We start from the raw sequence: 17,923 nt of genomic DNA on the forward strand, positions 1-17,923 counted from the left end.
CAGTTACATGATCCGTGACGTAGTGGTAGGGACCAGAGATCAATGCAAATCAAGCAGACTTTGTGAGAGCCAACAACGATTTCTTTGGGAAAAATTATGATCCAGGACCTTATATTTTTGAGCCCGAACACACAGAGGATGACCAATAAGTTTTAGAAGCCGAGTGCTAAACGGATGCAGCTTTATTGAAACACTATAGCATCCGCAGCATTGCTAAGTGCTGAACATACAAACTAACTATAATAAACCATAATAAAAACAAACTCTGTACTATTTCCACTTTTGCTGGGATGCTGACCGACGGGACGCTCACATAATTCCTCTTTGATGAAGAATCAATCACAATCCTCACAAAGGGTTGAAAAAAAGTTGCTGGTCACCATCTCGGAGGTACTTCAAAGTCGACCAGTCACTCGGTCCATGGCAACATTTGTCTACTACAAGTTGAGGGATGCATGAATTATAATGTAGAATTTGCTTTTACCAAGTTTGAGACGAAGCAGAAGTGTGTCAACAATAGCAGCGTAATCTAGCATTAGCTCACTGCTATCAAAGCACCGTTAAAATAGTCCGTCTGCTTAAAATAACAATATCACTCATATTTGGTTAACATTCCGGTCATGACATGTAAATGAAATATTGTTGGCAGTTTCTGGATGTTTTTAGAAATAATATATTGGGCGCAATAGAGGACCCTCGAGCTGTTGACTCAATTGTTAGCTATTTATTTACAATTTTGAATGCATAAGAAAGCCAAGCATATGTGTTCTTGTCTTATATAAGGATTGTGAATGATAAACAGCACATCTCCTTCCAATTTTTGCGTATTTCTAGTATGACTGATCTGATAATATGGTCAGAGTGCAGAAACGTTTCCATCGTGACGTCATCCTACCTCAAATCTACGGAAATTGCCGAAGATTATTCAAAATGGCCGTCTGAAATTGTGGCATTTCGTGATGTTAAGACAGTATTTTCACATTGTGGGGGGCGTGGCCTGCGGACCTGCTTCGAGATTAGTGACAGGTGCGTAGATGACACAGCTGTGAGTGTTTGTCTGATCACCTGTCGCTCTCTTAAAGACAGCAGTCGGGAAGGAGAGGAGGTGGTTGATGGTGGAGAACGACTAAAAGCGAGAGAGACATTTAACATGGCTGAAAAGCACGAGAAGGACAATTTATTGAAAAATAAAACATTGTTCACAAAGATGAACACGGCTGTCATGTCCATCATTGGTGGTCCAGAGAACCCGGAGGAGCAAGACCTCCACACACATACTTTGTGGATTGTAGATACAATTGGATATGGTTTATTGGATACAATGAAACACAATTCAACATATAAAGTCAACTTGTTTTTACATTCTATTGGTACTTTAACGCAGGGCAGGGCAGGGCTACTTGACTGGCTAAATCCGGTCCGGGAATGTAGGAGTTCGGTTCAAAAAAACAGGATCAGTAGCAGATTCCTAAACATACCAGAGTGCTGTCATAAAAAACCCCTGGCAAAAGTTATAGAACTGAGATACATAGGCAATTTTCATTCGGTTTAATTTTGTAGAAAAAAGTAGATAATAGACATGACACAAAATTATGGTAATTTCCAAATTGCAACTTTATGGATTTAAGAAACACTAAAAGAAATCAAGAAACTAAACGGTGGTTGTCAGTAAGGCTGCAGCTAACGATTATTTTTCTATCGATTAATCTATAGATTCTTTTTTCGATTAATCGGTTAATCTATAGATTATTTTTTTCGATTCATCTATAGATTATTTTTCCTTTTACCGATTATTTTTTTATTCAAAATGAAGATGAAAAAATAAATGCAGGCCAGTTTTTTCAAAAGGCATGGCTTTTATTTACAAAAAAAAAGAAGTATGGCCACTCAGTCAACATTGACAACAACATGACAAAATATTCTGTAACAATGTAAGCATTTAAAACTTTTAACATTTAACAAAATTAAAAGTAGCTTATTTGCTTTTTAATGTGCAAATATAAAAGTAAACATCCAGTGCAAATCGTAATATTCTGCAATAGTATAAGCATTTCAAAAGTAAAAGTATTGCTTATTTGCTAAAATGTGCAAAAATAAAGATAAACATCCAATACAAAAAAGTGCCAATCTAAATATTCTGGAGCACTGTAAACATTAAGTATTGCTTTTAAAATGTGCAAAATAAACATCCAGTCCAACACAGTACACAATAACCAATTCTACTCATTCCAGTGAGTGACTAACAGTTGTAATGAAGAAAGGTTAGCATGTCTACATGCTCTGGTTCTTTTCTTGTTTACAATATGCCCAGCAGCTGAAAATAGGCGCTCAGAAGGGGTCGATGTGGCTGGAACTGAGAGCTAATTACCGGTAGCCTTCACCTCAAGCCAGGACTGCGAGTGAGCTGAGCTCCAGTTTATATTCCTAGAAGGTCAACGGGCTCATAGTAGGGATGTGCGTATCGATCCTGTGGTATCGATATATCGATACTCACACGCTACTCATTTGGCATCACTTTTCTGAAAAAAGTATCGATATAAACCAAAAAACGGCGTGTGGGGGGTGCAAGCATCACTTTCAGATGTTTTTGATGACTTACTTAAGTTACTATGTGCTGGGACAGCCCTGTACCTGGCAGAGTATAGAGCTGGCCCAGTCACGTGACAGGAGACAGCGAATGAGCGTGGTCAACGTGCAACACACACTTAAAACGTTGTGTGAGGATTTACCTTCTTGGCCTCCTTTGTTTCAATTGACATCTCTCGTGATGGAGCCATGACTTGACTTAAAACAGGCATTGTTTTTTGTTTTTTTTTTAGTAATGTTTACTGAATATTTTTGTTTAAATGATTATCCTAAATTCAAATAATTTCCACACAGGGGAATTTACTGTTATTTGAAAATTGCTTGAGTATTTAAAACAAGATAATAAAGAGATAAAATTTGGAGATTCTTCATCTTTGCATTACAGTTTTATTTTTTTCCAAGAAAATCTTGAAATATATGATTGAATGTGATTTTGGTTTTAATCTGTAACATCATTTCTTACATTTCGAAAACATTAGCCTATTTCATATTTCATTAATTACTAATTATATCACAAACTTTAAAAAATAACTGCAGCTTCTTGCGATTCGGATTTGACAGTTAATTGGAAAGCCCTAATATCTAATTATTATTATATATAATATATAATTATTATTATATATAATATTTAATTTATTTTTCATATTTATGTTATTTATTTTAATTTTACTTGTATTATATATTGACCATAATAAATGTGGTATAAATGGTCTGTATTTGTCTTGTGATTTGTCTTAAATAATAACAATAGTAATAATATTTTTGACTGACAAAAATTGCCAATAAGAAATTAATGGTATCGGTAAACTGTAAACTTCCATTTTCAAAGCTAACACCTGCATCAGATGAAATGTGCTCATTAGTCTGCCGTTACAAAAGGAGTGTTCACACCTTTGAGGCTGTTGCACCAGGTGGATTGACATGAATCATGGCTCCATCACGAGAGATGTCAATTGAAACAAAGGAGGCCAAGAAGGTAAATCCTCGCACAACGTTGCAAACATGTTCACAGTCAGCTGTGTATAAAATCTGGACCAAGTACGAACGTAGAAAGGTTGTAAAAGGCAAGCGTACTGGAAGACTAAGGAAAACATCAAAGCGAATGGACAGAAAATGTCTTGAACACAGAAAAGTCACAGCAAAATAAATGAAGAAAAAACGGCTTAGCAATGGAGTCACCGTCTGTGATCAAACTGTAAGAAACTGCCTAAAGAAAACAGGATTTAAATCAAGAAAAGCTAAAATAAAGCAGTCATTAACACTTAAACAGAAAAAAACAAGGTGTCACTGGGCTAAGTAAAACCAATCATGGACTATGGATGACAAGATAAAAGTCATATTTAGAGATGAATCGCGAATCTGCATTGTTTGATGCCGTTCCAATGAGATTTATGAAGACGACTGCCTGAAAAAATCATGCAAATTTCCACAGTCATTGATGATATGGGGCTGCATGCCAGGTACTGGCACTGGGGAGATGGCTGTCATTAGTCATTACATCCTCAGTAAATGTTTACATTAACATTTTGGACACGTCTCTTATTCCATCAATCGAAAGGATGTTTGGGGACGACGACATCATTTTGCCGTAGAGCAAAAACTGTAAAAACTTTCCTTGAAGAAACACACACAAGGTCAAGGGCGTGGCCTGCGAATAGTCGGCATCTCAATCCAATGTAAAATGTGTGGTGGAAATGGAAAAAATGGTCCTTGACAAGACTCCAACCTGTAAAGCTGATCTGACAACAGCAAGCAGAGAGAGTTGGAGCAAGATTGATGGAGAGTACCGTTTGTCACTCCTTCTCAGAGACTGTAAACTGTTTGTTTACTTTAGATTAACTTTTGGTGGAAAAGCGCCTATGTTAATAAAAGATGGGACTTCAAAAGCAAGCGTTTGAGCGCCCCTTCATTAAAAAAAATACGGGCTAACAAGTGAAAGCGATAAACTTTTCTTACTATTGGAACTCATACACCAGCTGAAGTAACATTACGTTAACATAATCAAAACAGTAACTTTTGCATGATAGGAAATAGGGTTGTCCCAAAATGTACTTCGATACTTCTCAAAATAAAGATGATCACAACAAAATGTCATTACTGGCTTTGTTTGAGCAGAAAATGTTATGATACTTTAAACATATGTTTCTTATTTCAATCAAATTAGAAGTTTGTCATAAATAAGATAGTGAACATACTCGACAACTTCTCTTTTAGTAGTGAGTAAGCAAACAAAGGCTCCTAATTAACTAACATATGGTGTCATATCTAATTGTATTATTTTGTCAAAATTATGAGGGACAAGTGGTAGAAAATGCATTATTAATCTACTTGTTCATTTACTGTTAATATCTGCTTACTTTCTCTTTTAACATGTTCTATCTACACTTCTGTTAAAATGTAATAATCACTTGTTCTTCTGTTGTTTGATACTTTACTTTACCCAACACCAAGTAGTTACAGGATCATACATTGGTCATAATTAAAGTTTGCCTGTGTCCAGAGACATATTTCCTAAGTTAATAAACAATACAAAAAATGACAAGATTTTGTGTCGATAAAAAATATCAATGGGATCACTGTAGTATCGACTATATACGGCTCTTGTACTTGGTATCGTATGGTATCCACCCATTTGTTTACATTGAGGAGCACTAGCTTGCTGTTAGCGGTTAAAGTTAAAGTACCAATGATTGTCACACACACACACACTAGGTGTAGTGAGATTACCCTCTGCATTTGACCCATCACCCTCGCCCCCTGGGAGCAGTGAGCAGCAGCGGCAGGCGCGCCCGGGAATCATTTTTGGTGATTTAACCCCCAATTTCAACCCTTGATGCTGAGTGCCAAGCAGGGAGGTAATGGGTCCCATTTTTATAGTCTTTGGTATGACTCGGCCGGGGTTTGAACTCACGACCTACCGATCTCAGGGCGGACACTCTAACCACTAGTCCGCTGAGCTACGGTATCCACCTACAGTGTGTAGTGAAACATGTTCAGCTATTCCTCGTCCTGCAGGGATGATACTTGTGCGAAACGTACTTTATTTGTCGCCATGGAGGCGAGTATTAGTGATTTACAAGTCGCTACAACACTGCAGACTGCGGATGGACGTTAGCCGCTAGCTAGCCATGTCTTAAAGCAGGGTTCCCCAACTTTTTTTCCACCAGGGACCGGTTTAATGTATGCATTACTTTCACGGACCAGCTTTCTATGTGTGGCAGATAAAAACAGCAAAGAAATTTGCCTTTGGCTACAATCTGAAAGTTAAGTCGGAGAAAATGCGGTAGTTTATAAATTAACTACATGAGACAATTCCTGAAGGAATTGCACGTGAATGCTCCAATGCTGACAGAAGGAAGTATGAATGTAAGAATAGTTTGAATGTTGGAATGTTTTGAATGTTGAAGCATTTGAATTTCCAGGAAAAACGGAATTTGGTTTGGAACTTGGGAAAGACTTAGTTTGAATGTCGAGGATGAGTGGAATATGTTGAAGGTGGAATATTTTGAATAGGTTGAAAAATTTTGGAATTGTGAAAGAGTGAAAAATGGACAATTTATTTGGAATGAAGACAATGTCCCTAAAAACGGATAATTCTTAGAAATCCGGGAATTTTTTTAGTTTTTGAAAGGGAGCACACAATTCTTGAACAGGCTGAATATTTTGAAGCTGGAACAGTTTGAGTGGGAGTTGTGGAACTTTGAAAAATGTCCCATTCTTTTCAATGGGAATTTCATGGAAATTTGGGGATTTCGGGAAAAGAGGGAATTTTTTGCAAAATGCAAAAAAAAATGTAATCTTCGGAATGAGTTGAAATGATTGGTGTTGGAATTTTTCAAATCGGTCGAGAAATGTTGAAGTAGTAACATCTTTAATTGAGAAATGGTATTAAGGAATTCCTGGAATTTGAAATGGGTTGAAAAATGTGGAAGGAGTAGTCGCCAGAAAAAAGGGTCAAAAAAAGGTTTGAAATAAAATGGAATTTTTTTTAACTTGAAAAAATTATAGTTTCAATGTCCAGGATGAGTGGAATATGTTGAAGGTGGAATATTTTGAATAGGTTGAAAAATGTTGGAATTGTGAATGAGTGAAAAATGGATAATTCATTTGGAATGGGGACAATGTCCCTAAAAACGGAGAATTCTTGGAAATCTGGGAATTTTTTTTACAGTTTTTGAAAGAGAGCACACAATTTTTGAACAGGCTGAATATTTTGAAGCTGGAACAGTTTGAGTGGGAGTTGTGGAACTTTGAAAAATGTCCCATTCTTTTCAATGGGAATTTCATGGAAATTTGTGGATTTCGGGAAAAGAGGGAATTTTTTGCAAAATGCAAAAAAAAAATGGAATCTTCGGAATGAGTTGAAATGATTGGTGTTGGAATTTTTCAAATCGGTCGAGAAATGTTGAAGTAGTAACATCTTTAATTGAGAAATGGTATTAAGGAATTCCTGGAATTTGAAATGGGTTGAAAAATGTGGAAGGAGTAGTTGTCAGAAAAAAGGGTCAAAAAAGGGTTTGAAATAAAATTGAATTTTTTTTTTACTTGAAAAAATTATAGTTTCAATGTCCAGGATGAGTGGAAAATGTTGAAGGTGGAATGGTTTGAATCGGTTGAAAAATGTGTAAATGGTGGAAGTTTGAAAAATGGCCAATTCATTTTGAATGGGAAAAACGTTCCAGAAAACCTGGAATTCTGGGAATTTTGGGACTATGTCAACGGAAAGCCCGCGATTGGAATGGTTTGAATCGGGTGAAAAAAGTGGAATGTAGAGCGTGCCAAAATCTGGAGAACAAAAAGAAGTTGAATAAAAATAGATTAATTTTGGTGTAGAAAACCTTATTGTGTGAATGCTTTGGAGCAGGGGTCACCCACCTTTTTGAAACCAAGAGCTACTTCTTGGGTAGTGATTAATGCGAAGGGCTACCAGTTTGATACACACTTAAATAAATTGCCAGAAATAGCCAATTTGCTCAATTTACCTTTAACTCTGTTATTATTAATAATTAATGATATTTACACTTAATTGAACGGTTTAAAAGAGGAGAAAACACGAAAAAAATGACAATTAAATTTTGAAACATAGTTTATCTTCAATTTCGACTCTTTAAAATTCAAAATTCAACTGAGAAAAAGAAGAGAAAAACTAGCTAATTCGAATCTTTTTGAAAAAATGTAAAAAAGAATTTATGGAACATTAGTAATTTTTCCTGATTAAGATTAATTTTAGAATTTTGATGACACGTTTAAAATAGGTTAAAATCCAATCTGCACTTTGTTAGAATATATAACAAATTGGACTAAGCTATATTTCTAACAAAGACAAATCATTATTTCTTCTAGATTTTCCAGAACAAAATTTTTAAAAGAAATTCAAAAGACTTTGAAATACGATTTAAATTTGATTCTACAGATTTTCTAGATCTGCCAGAATAATTTTTTTGAATTTTAATCATAATAAGTTTGAAGAAATATTTCACAAGTATTATTTGTCGAAAAAACAGAAGCTAAAATGAAGAATTAAATTAAAATTTATTTATTATTCTTTGCAATAAAAAAAATACATTTACTTGAACATTGATTTAAATTGTCAGGAAAGAAGAGGAAGGAGTTTAAAAGGTAAAAAGGTATATGTGTTTAAAAATCCTAAAATCATTTTTAAGGTTGTATTTTTTCTCTAAAATTGTCTTTCTGAAAGTTATAAGAAGCAAAGTAAAAAAATGTATGAATTTATTTAAACAAGTGAAGACCAAGTCTTTAAAATATTTTCTTGGATTTTCAAATTCTATTTGAGTTTTGTCTCTCTTAGAATTACAAATGTCGGAAAAGCGAGACCAGCTTGCTAGTAAATAAATATCATTTAAAAAATATAGGCAGCTCACTGGTAAGTGCTGCTATTTGAGCTATTTTTAGAACAGGCCAGCGGGCTACTCATCTGGTCCTTACGGGCTACCTGGTGCCCGCGGGCACCACGTTGGTGACCCCTGCTTTGGAGCATTCACACAATTAATGTTGCTGTGCGGCCCGGTAGCATATGCGTCACGGGCCGGTACCGGTCCCCGGTCTTAAAGCACCTTTTCCCGAGGGCGTTTCAGTGTTATAGCTTCACCTTTATCGTTAGTTTTTAAGCCAAGATGCGTACGTTTTCCCTTTTCTGTCTCCACGCTGTGTCTGCTTGTAAAAACTCTGTGTGTGTGCGTTGCCTCACATGCTCCTCTGCTTGTTTTTCCAGCAATGTCACGACATGATGATGGCGCCCCGTCATGTCAGTAAAGAAAAAAAAAAAGGTTTTGGATTCATTAGTACCGGCATATTGTACAACCCTAATAGGATACACTTACCTAAAAATGACAGATGTTTTCCTATGTATTATTTCACCTTCATCTGTATGGTATTACCATTTCATTAAAAGGAAGGACATGAACGATCCAATTTACTTAGAGTAACTTATTGAGGACCGCTGACCAGCAGCAGCACCATCACATTTTTTGTCATGACTAATTCAGTAGAAAGAGCTCTCTCTCTCACCCTCTCGTCTCAGTGCACCAGAGGCACTCCCACACTCCCGAAAAAACACGCCTGGGCTTTATTGAGCAGAGTTGGCACGCCGGGAGCCAAGGATGATGTCATCCGGGTGAATGGTCCAGCGGCGTGGGGATTCAGCAAGTTCCTGCAACGAGAAAAGGTCGAGGAGGAACGTCACGAGTCAGCGTCGGAGCGCAGATATTCCGTAGGAGCAGCATCCTGTACAATTTGGGTCTTGTTTTCTGGGAGGCTGGTCCCAAATTACATTTTGCCAGGCTCCAAATGTTGAGGCATGATTGCAGGTTTTCATGTGGCGCTGCTGAAGGAGGTCTGGCGAGTGGTTTTCAGAGTCTGCCCGTGAAATTTGTTCAACGATTCCAGACTGGGAAACAGTGTGACGCAGGGGAGATTCTACTCGTGATATTTAGCGGTCGGTAACTAGCAATTGGTACAGTCAGTCAGCAATCATTTACTTAGTAGCGTAAGATTCAAACAACTTTTTTCGAGGGAAACGAAAAAGGAAATATGCAATCTGCAAAGTTACACTCAACAAAAATATCAGCTGAACTCAATGATGCTGATTAGACATATAAGATTGTTGCAAATACAGTCGTGGTCAAAAGTTTACATACACTTGTAAAGAACATAATGTCATGGCGGTCTTGAGTTTCCAATAATTTCTACAAATCTTATTCGACATCACATGGACAAAGATAAGACCGCCTGGAGGAAAGTTCTGTGGTCAGATGAAACAAAAATTGAGCTGTTTGACCACAATACCCAGCAATATGCTTGGAGGAGAAAAGGTGAGGCCTTTAATCCCAGGAGCAGCATGCCTACCGTCAAGCATGGTGGTGGTAGTATTATGCTCTGGGCCTGGTTTGCTGCCAATGGAACTGGTGCTTTACAGAGAGTATATGGGACAATGAAAAAGGAGGATTACCTTCAAATTCTTCAGGACAACCTAAAATCATCAGCCCGGTTGGGTCTTGGGCGCAGTTGGGTGTTCCAACAGGAAAATGACTCCAAACACACGTCAAAAGTGGTAAAGGAATGGCTAAATCAGGCTACAATTAAGGGTTTTAGAATGGCCTTCCCAAAGTCCCGACTTAAACGTGTAAGGACAATGCTGAAGAAACAAGTCTATGTCAGAAAACCAACAAATTTAGCTGAACTGCACCAGTTTTGTCAAGAGGAGTGGTCAAAAATTCTACCAGAAGCTTGCCAGAAGCTTGTGGATGGCTACCAAAAGCGCCTTATTGCTGTGAAACTTGCCAAGGGACATGTAACCAAATATTAACATTGCTGTATGTATACTTTTGACCCAGCAGATTTGCTCACATTTTCAGTAGACCCATAATAAATTAATTAAAGAACCAAACTTCATGAATGTTTTTTGTGACCAACAAGTATGTGCTCCAATCACTCTGTCACAAAAAAATAAGAGTTGTAGAAATTATTGGAAACTCAAGACAGCCATGACATTATTACGACTGTATGTGCCTTAAGGTGGCCGATATAAAACGTGCAGTTTTATAACAAGCACAAAGCCACAGACGTCACAAGCAGGGGCGTGGCACCAAATTCTGGGACCCCACAAACAAGACTGCTACCCCATCCCACCCTAAAGCCAACCTCTGCGCTCCATACACACACACACACACACACTGGATACAGTACGTTTACATGCACAACCCCCCCCCCCCCAAAAAAACTAGTTTGAAACTTGCTTTTTAAAAAACATGTACAAATCTTGGGTGTCAAACTCAAGGCCCGGGGGCCAGATCTGGCCAGCCACATCATTAATATGCATCAATAAAATGTTTATCTTTCTTTCTTTTGACAGGGGAAAAAAAAGTAATATACTGTATGCAATTATATATCTTTTAAATTGTATCTATCTAATAATGCAACAGATATTATATTATCATACATTCGAAAACATTTTGGGGTAAAAACATATGTAAATATGTACTTAGCCTTATGATTTCAAAGCAAGTAATCCCTGTAATTGTACACTGTAAACATGACAATATATATTTTTTAAAAACAGCTCGGTCTTCAGAATCCTACCGTAAGAAAAAAACTGTGCTACCATTTTTACATTTACAGTAATACACTGTGAAAACCATATTTTTTATGCAAACAAACTGGCAGCTCAATCACCAGAATTTTAAAGTAAAATAGAGTGTAACCATTTTACTATAAATTTATGGTAAAATTATTCAATTTTTTGGACCGCAAAATCCACAGATTTGTTTTTTCTTAAAGTGTAGGTAAGATATACATTTACTAATCAAATGCACAGGTAAACGTTTAAAAAAAAAAAAAAAAAAATTAAAATAAATGAAATAAAATAAAAATAATTTCCAAGAGCTTTTGGCCGGTCTTAAGGGAAAAAGGCTTGAGTTTTCTGCTTGGTGCTACTGCTTGACTTGTCCCCATTCAGTACTGTATAGCGTAACATTATTTTTGGACGGTAAAAAGCAAAGTGGACCAAAACTGCCTTTTGAAAAAGTGCAGCCAACATGTCGCCCCCCAAATTACATCCCTGGTCAAAACGACCAGCCAAGCCAACGAAAAATGCAGTAATACGCATCTCAGACGGAGACCACCTAAATATTTGTGTCCTGAAAGCCTCTTTTTGAGCACCAAACATGAGGAAAATCTTTTTGTTCCACTTTTGAGAGAAGAAGCCCTCAATTGTTTAGGGACATATGGGTGAGATGAAAAAAAAGAATAATAAAAACATAAAATAAATATTATTTGTCCATTAAACTTTTTTAAGTGTATTTTTCTGTATGATTATTATATATATATATATATATATATATATATATATATATATATATATATATATATATATATATATATATATATATATATATATATATATGTCTTAATTAGATTATCCAAAAAATAGTGCTCGATACCGTGGTAGAGCGTAATATGTATGTGTGGGAAAAAAATCACAAGACTATTTCATCTCTACAGGCCTGTTTCATGAGGGTTTTCCTCAATCCTCAGGAGAAAATCTCCTGAGGATTGAGGAAAACCCTCATGAAACAGGCCTGTAGAGATGAAATAGTCTTGTGATTTTTTTCCCACACACACATACATATACATATATATATATATATATATATATATACATATATATATATATATATATATATATATATATATATATATATATATATATATATATATATATATATATATTTTATATTCACTTCAGTAAAAATGACAAATTTCGCACACAAACCTAACATGAGGCTTTCGGGTATTGTGCTGCTTCTTGCCAGGGTGTGTTTGTGTGTGTGTGTGCAAAGCGGGAGAGGCTGAGGGCGTGGCTTACTGGCTGGTCTGCTTAACACGATCTCGCCGAAGTAATTTTAGTAGTGGTGTAACGGTACGTGTATTTTTATTGAACCGTTTCGGTTCGGAGGTGTACCGAACGAGTTTCCATAGTCTTTACAAGCTGCTCCGCTTCGTTCTGCCTGTCTCTGTCAGTACTCTGCAGCACGCAGCATTGTCCCCCCCACACAACCGTCTGATTGGTCACACACAGAGCGGTAACAGCCAATCAGCAGTGCGTATTCAGAGTGCATAGAGTCATTGCTCTAGCGTCGTCATGAGCAGGTAGGTGTTTAGCAGGTAAGCATCAGGTAGCGGACTCTCCCCAAATTATAATAAAGACCTCCCAGTCAACTACTAGTAACATCACTATGAGCCCGTTGATGTTCTAGAAACAAACGGCAGCTGAGCTCGCTCGCAGTCCTGGCTTGGGGTGAAGGCTAATTACACTGTAAAAAAAAATTTCTGTAAAAAAACGGTAATCTACTGGCAGCTACAGCTGCCAAACGAAAACCATAAAATTAAAGTAAAACATTGTAAACCAAATAATGATCAAAAACATTATATTTACAGAAATTTTCATGAAACGTTTTGAGGAAGAATATCGTAATTTTACAGATTTTTACTAAATTATTAAGGTCAACCACCTTTAATAAAGTGACGATGCAAACAGTTCTGCAGAAAAATACCTTTATTCTACAGAGTTTTTCCAAATTATTACGATCAAACACTTTTAATGAAGTGACAATGCTGCAGTTCCACAGAAAAATACCATTATTTTACAGATTTTTTCTGAATTGTTAAGATCAACCACCTTTAATAAAGTGACGATGCAAACAGTTCTGCAGAAAAAATACCTTTATTCTACAGCATGGGTGTCATATCTGGCCGTGTAATTTCACTTGGCTGTTGAGGCGATACCAATTTAACAACACTTACCAATCCTCCCGGGAGTCCTCCATACTTCAGCGTCCCTGCCGAAAAGCGTCAGGTCTGCTTTTCAGCCAGTCCAACAAGTGATGGCCCAGTCATATTATATGTGCTGCTTCTGTGCGCACACACAAGTGAATGCAACGCATACCTAAATTTCAGCGATACAGGTTACACTGATGGTAGCCGAATAAAAAAACTTTAACACTGTTAGAAATATACGCCACACTGTGAATCCACACCAAACAAGAATGACAAACACATTTCGGGAGAACATCCGCACGGTAACACAATATAAACACAACAGAACAAATACCCAGAATCCTTTGCAGCACGCTACAAGGTGTGTGTGGGGTGGGGGGGCGGGGGTGTATTTTGTAGTGTCCTGGAAGAGTTAGTGCTGCAAAGGATTCTGGGTATTTGTTCTGTTGTGTTTACATTGTGTTACGGTGCGGATGTTCTCCCGAAATGTGTTTGTCATTCTTGTTTGGTGTGGGTTCACAGTGTGGCGTATATTTCTAACAATGTTAAAGTTTTTTATACTGGCACCGTCAGTGTAACCTGCATCGCTGAAGATGAAGTATGCGTTGCATTCGCTCGTGTGTGCGTTAAGAAGCCGCACATAACCTGAGACTGGGTCTGAACAATGTTAAAATGGATGAAAAGCGGACATTAAAGGCCTACTGAAAGCCACTACTACAGACCACGCAGTCTGATAGTTTATATATCAATGATGAAATCTTAACATTGCAACACATGCCAATACGGCCGGGTTAACTTATAAAGTGACATTTTAAAATTCCCGGGAAATATCCGGCTGAAACATCGCGGTATGATGACGTATGCGCGTGACGAAGTCCGAGTAACGGAAGTTAGGGTACCCCGTAGAATCCTTTACAAAAAGCTCTGTTTTCATTTCATAATTCCACAGTATTCTGGACATCTTTTGCAATTTTTTTAATGAACAATGAAGGCTGCAAAGAGACAGTTGTAGGTGGGATCAGTGTATTAGCAGCGGACTACAGCAACACAACCAGGAGGACTTTGTTGGAGCGCTAGCCGCGCTAGCCGCGCTAGCCGCCGACTTCACCTTGACTTCCTACGTCTCCGGGCCGCCAAACGCATCGGGTGAAGTCCTTCGTCCTTCTGCCGATCGCTGGAACGCAGGTGAGCACGGGTGTTGATGAGCAAATGAGGGCTGGCTGGCGTAGGTGGAGAGCTAATGTTTTTAGCATAGCTCTGTGCAGTCTGGTTGCTAAGTTAGCTTCAATGGCGTCGTTAGCACAGCATTGTTAACCTTCGCCAGCCTGGAAAGCATTAACCGTGTATTTACATGTCCACGGTTTAATAGTATTGTTGATTTTCTATCTATACTTCCCGTCAGGGGTTTATTTCTTTTGTTTCTATATGCAGTTAAAGCAAGATGCTATCACGTTAGCTCGTAGCTAAAGCATTTCGCCGATGTATTGTCGTGGAGATAAAAGGCACTGAATGTCCATTTCGCGTTCTCGACTCTCATTTTCAAGAGGATATAGTATCCGAGGTGGTTTAAAATACAAATCTGTGATCTACAATAGAAAAAGGAGAGTGTGGAATCCAATGAGCCAGCTTGTACCTAAGTTACGGTCAGAGCGAAAAAAGATACGTCCATCGCTGCCTCTCAAGTCATTCACTGTAACGTTCCTCATCTACGAATCTTTCATCCTCGCTCAAATTAATGGGGTAATCATCACTTTCTCGGTCCGAATCTCTCTCGCTCCATTGTAAACAACGGGGAATTGTGAGGAATCCTAGCTCCTGTGACGTCACGCTACTTCCGGTACAGGCAAGGCTTTTTTTTATCAGCGAGCAAAAGTTGCGAACTTTATCGTCGATTTTCTCTACTAAATCCTTTCAGCAAAAATATGGCAATATCGCGAAATGATCAAGTATGACACATAGAATGGATCTGCTATTCCCGTTTGAATAAAAAAAAATCATTTCAGTAGGCCTTTAAAGGTTAATTTGTTCAACCTTGGCCCGCGGCTTTGTTCAGTTTTAAATTTCGGCCCACTCTGTATTTGAGTTTGACACCCCCGTGTTAGATTGTTAGTATGGACATAGACTTTTATAAAACAAGCTACATATTTAATGAAAGATAATTACTGTATTTTTACATGAATTTGAAAGTAATTTAAGAAAACAGAAAATGCTATGTATAATTAATTTGGTATTTTTCTGTAAAAAAAAAAAGAAATATACATAGTTTGTCATTACTGGCATATTACTTAAAATAACAGGTGGATTGTTTTTATTTACAGATAATGTCTTCAATTCTACAGTTTTATAAACTATTTAAAAAAAATAGAAAAATTACAGTAGAAATTTAGAGTAAATTAACCATAAAAATAGGATTTTTTTTTTACAGTGTAGCTTTTAGCGTAACGTTAGCTCATTTTGCGGTGTGTGTGTGCGCGTGTGTGTGTGTTACGGACAGCAAAGCCCTGTCTGTCTGTTATTTCATTTTTACCTTTTTCTCTGTTGATTGAGCTGTGTTGAAGCAGCAAAAAAGGATAGTATGTTAAATAAAGAGTTTCTGTCTCTAATAGTTGATATAATAATGTAACTGCATCATAAAGCCCACATGAACTCTATGGTGTTCAGGGATGAATAGTCTCTCCTATTGCTATTGTACTATTTTTTCAGCTATAGTTACATTAATTATTAGTAATGGGGCAGCCTAGTTTTGAATGGCAGGGTCCCTGCTATCACATGTTGATAAAAATATAACATTTACATAATAAAAATCAACTACAGGCTTCCCAAATGCTGTAATAAATTAAGCATGATGAGTTGACCTGAAACTGTTTAATGTTGCACTTTTTATATGTAGAAGAAAAGTTTTGTCATTTTATTTAATCTGAGCAACAACTTCAGGCAGTTTAACGTGGGCAGAATTATTATAGTGTTCCCAATGTTAAAAGGATAACGCCATTGTTTACAAATTTGGTAAATAAATAACCAAAAAATGTATATTTTGTTGTTTTCTTACTGTACCGAAAATGAACCGAACCGTGACCTCTAAACCGAGGTACGTACCGAACCGAAATTTTTGTGTACCGTTACACCCCTAAATTTGAGCAAAAACATTTTTACACCATGAATGTCTAGTTAGCACACTGTATAATCTACAGCCTGTTTTAATATGTGACATCATTATTCTTGATCATTGGGATAATATATATATATTTTTTAAATCTATTGATGCAAATAAATAAGACCATGAAGTATTTGATAACATTTTTATGAAAAAAAATTATTCCATTACTTTTCCTGTTATCATCTTAATGATAAAAACATGTTTAGCACATTTATTTATGTAAAAAACAATAGAAAAAACAACAACTCCAAAAGGCATCACTGCCTGACCTGGTGTAAAGCTAAACTTCTTACAGACTCTGACCCGGCTCTACATGACACACCATTTCACGTTCTAGGACAGCTTTGTTTAAAAATAAATAAAATAAAATAAAATAAAATAAAATAAAAGTATTCGCGAAATATTTCAAAATAAAGCTCATCAAAATTTTAGTCAGTCAGCTACAGACATGGGAGATATACAGTGCATCCGGAAAGTATTCACAGCACTTAATTTTTTCCCCCACAGCCTCTTTTGCAAATTTGGAAGAAAGTCATTTTTTCCCTTAAAATTCTACACACAATACCCCATAATGACAACTGAAATAAAAAAAACATGTACATAGTTATTCACGGGTGCACAATACTTTGTTGATGCACCTTTGTCAGCAATTATAGCCTCCAGTTTCACCCATTCCTCTTTGCACCACCTCTCAAGCTCCATTAGGTTGGATGAGAAGCGTTAGTTTTCATCCAGGATATCCCCCTACATTGCTGCATTCATCTTAGTCTAGTCAGGGAGGTGACCAAGAACCCGATGGTCACCCTGTCAGAGCTACAGCATTACTCTGTGGAGAGAGGAGAACCTTCCAGAAGGACAACCATATCTGCAGCAATCCACCAATCAGGCCTGTATGGTAGCGTGGCTAAACGGATGCTATTTCTTAGTACAACGTTTGCCAAAATGCACCAGGAAAGACTCTGACCATGAGAAACAAAGTTATCTGGTCTGATGAGACAAAGATTGAACACTTTGGTGTGAATACCAGGTGTCATGTTTGGAGGAAACCAAGCACCACTCATCACCAGGCCAATACCATCCCTACGGTGAAGTAAGGTGGTGGCAGAATCATGCTGTGGGGATGTTTTTCTGTGGCAGGAACTGGGAGACTAGTCAGGATAGAGGGAAAGATGAATGCAGCAATGTACAGAGACATCCTGGATGAAAACCAATACTTGCCATGTAATCTGATGGAGCTTGAAAGGTGCTGCAAAGAGGAATGGGCAAAACTGCCTAAAGATAGGTGTGCCATTCAAAAAGCCTTGAGGCTATAATTGCTGCCAAACGTGTATCAACTAAGTATTAAGCAAATTCTGTTAAAACTTATGTGCATGTGACTTTTTATTT

General features: G+C 37.2%; 1 long non-coding RNA gene across 1 annotated transcript in view; it reads right to left on the reverse strand.

Moving 5' to 3' along the window:
• Positions 1-17,923, reverse strand: part of LOC133658895 (uncharacterized) — a 174,220-nt gene that overhangs the window by 120,596 nt on the left and 35,701 nt on the right. Inside the window, exon 2 of the long non-coding RNA XR_009827563.1 lies at positions 9,115-9,256. This is a non-coding gene — a long non-coding RNA (uncharacterized LOC133658895). The remainder of the gene's footprint in view (positions 1-9,114; positions 9,257-17,923) is intronic.

Source organism: Entelurus aequoreus, linkage group LG10 (assembly GCF_033978785.1).
Source record: "Entelurus aequoreus isolate RoL-2023_Sb linkage group LG10, RoL_Eaeq_v1.1, whole genome shotgun sequence".
Lineage (NCBI taxonomy): Eukaryota > Metazoa > Chordata > Actinopteri > Syngnathiformes > Syngnathidae > Entelurus > Entelurus aequoreus.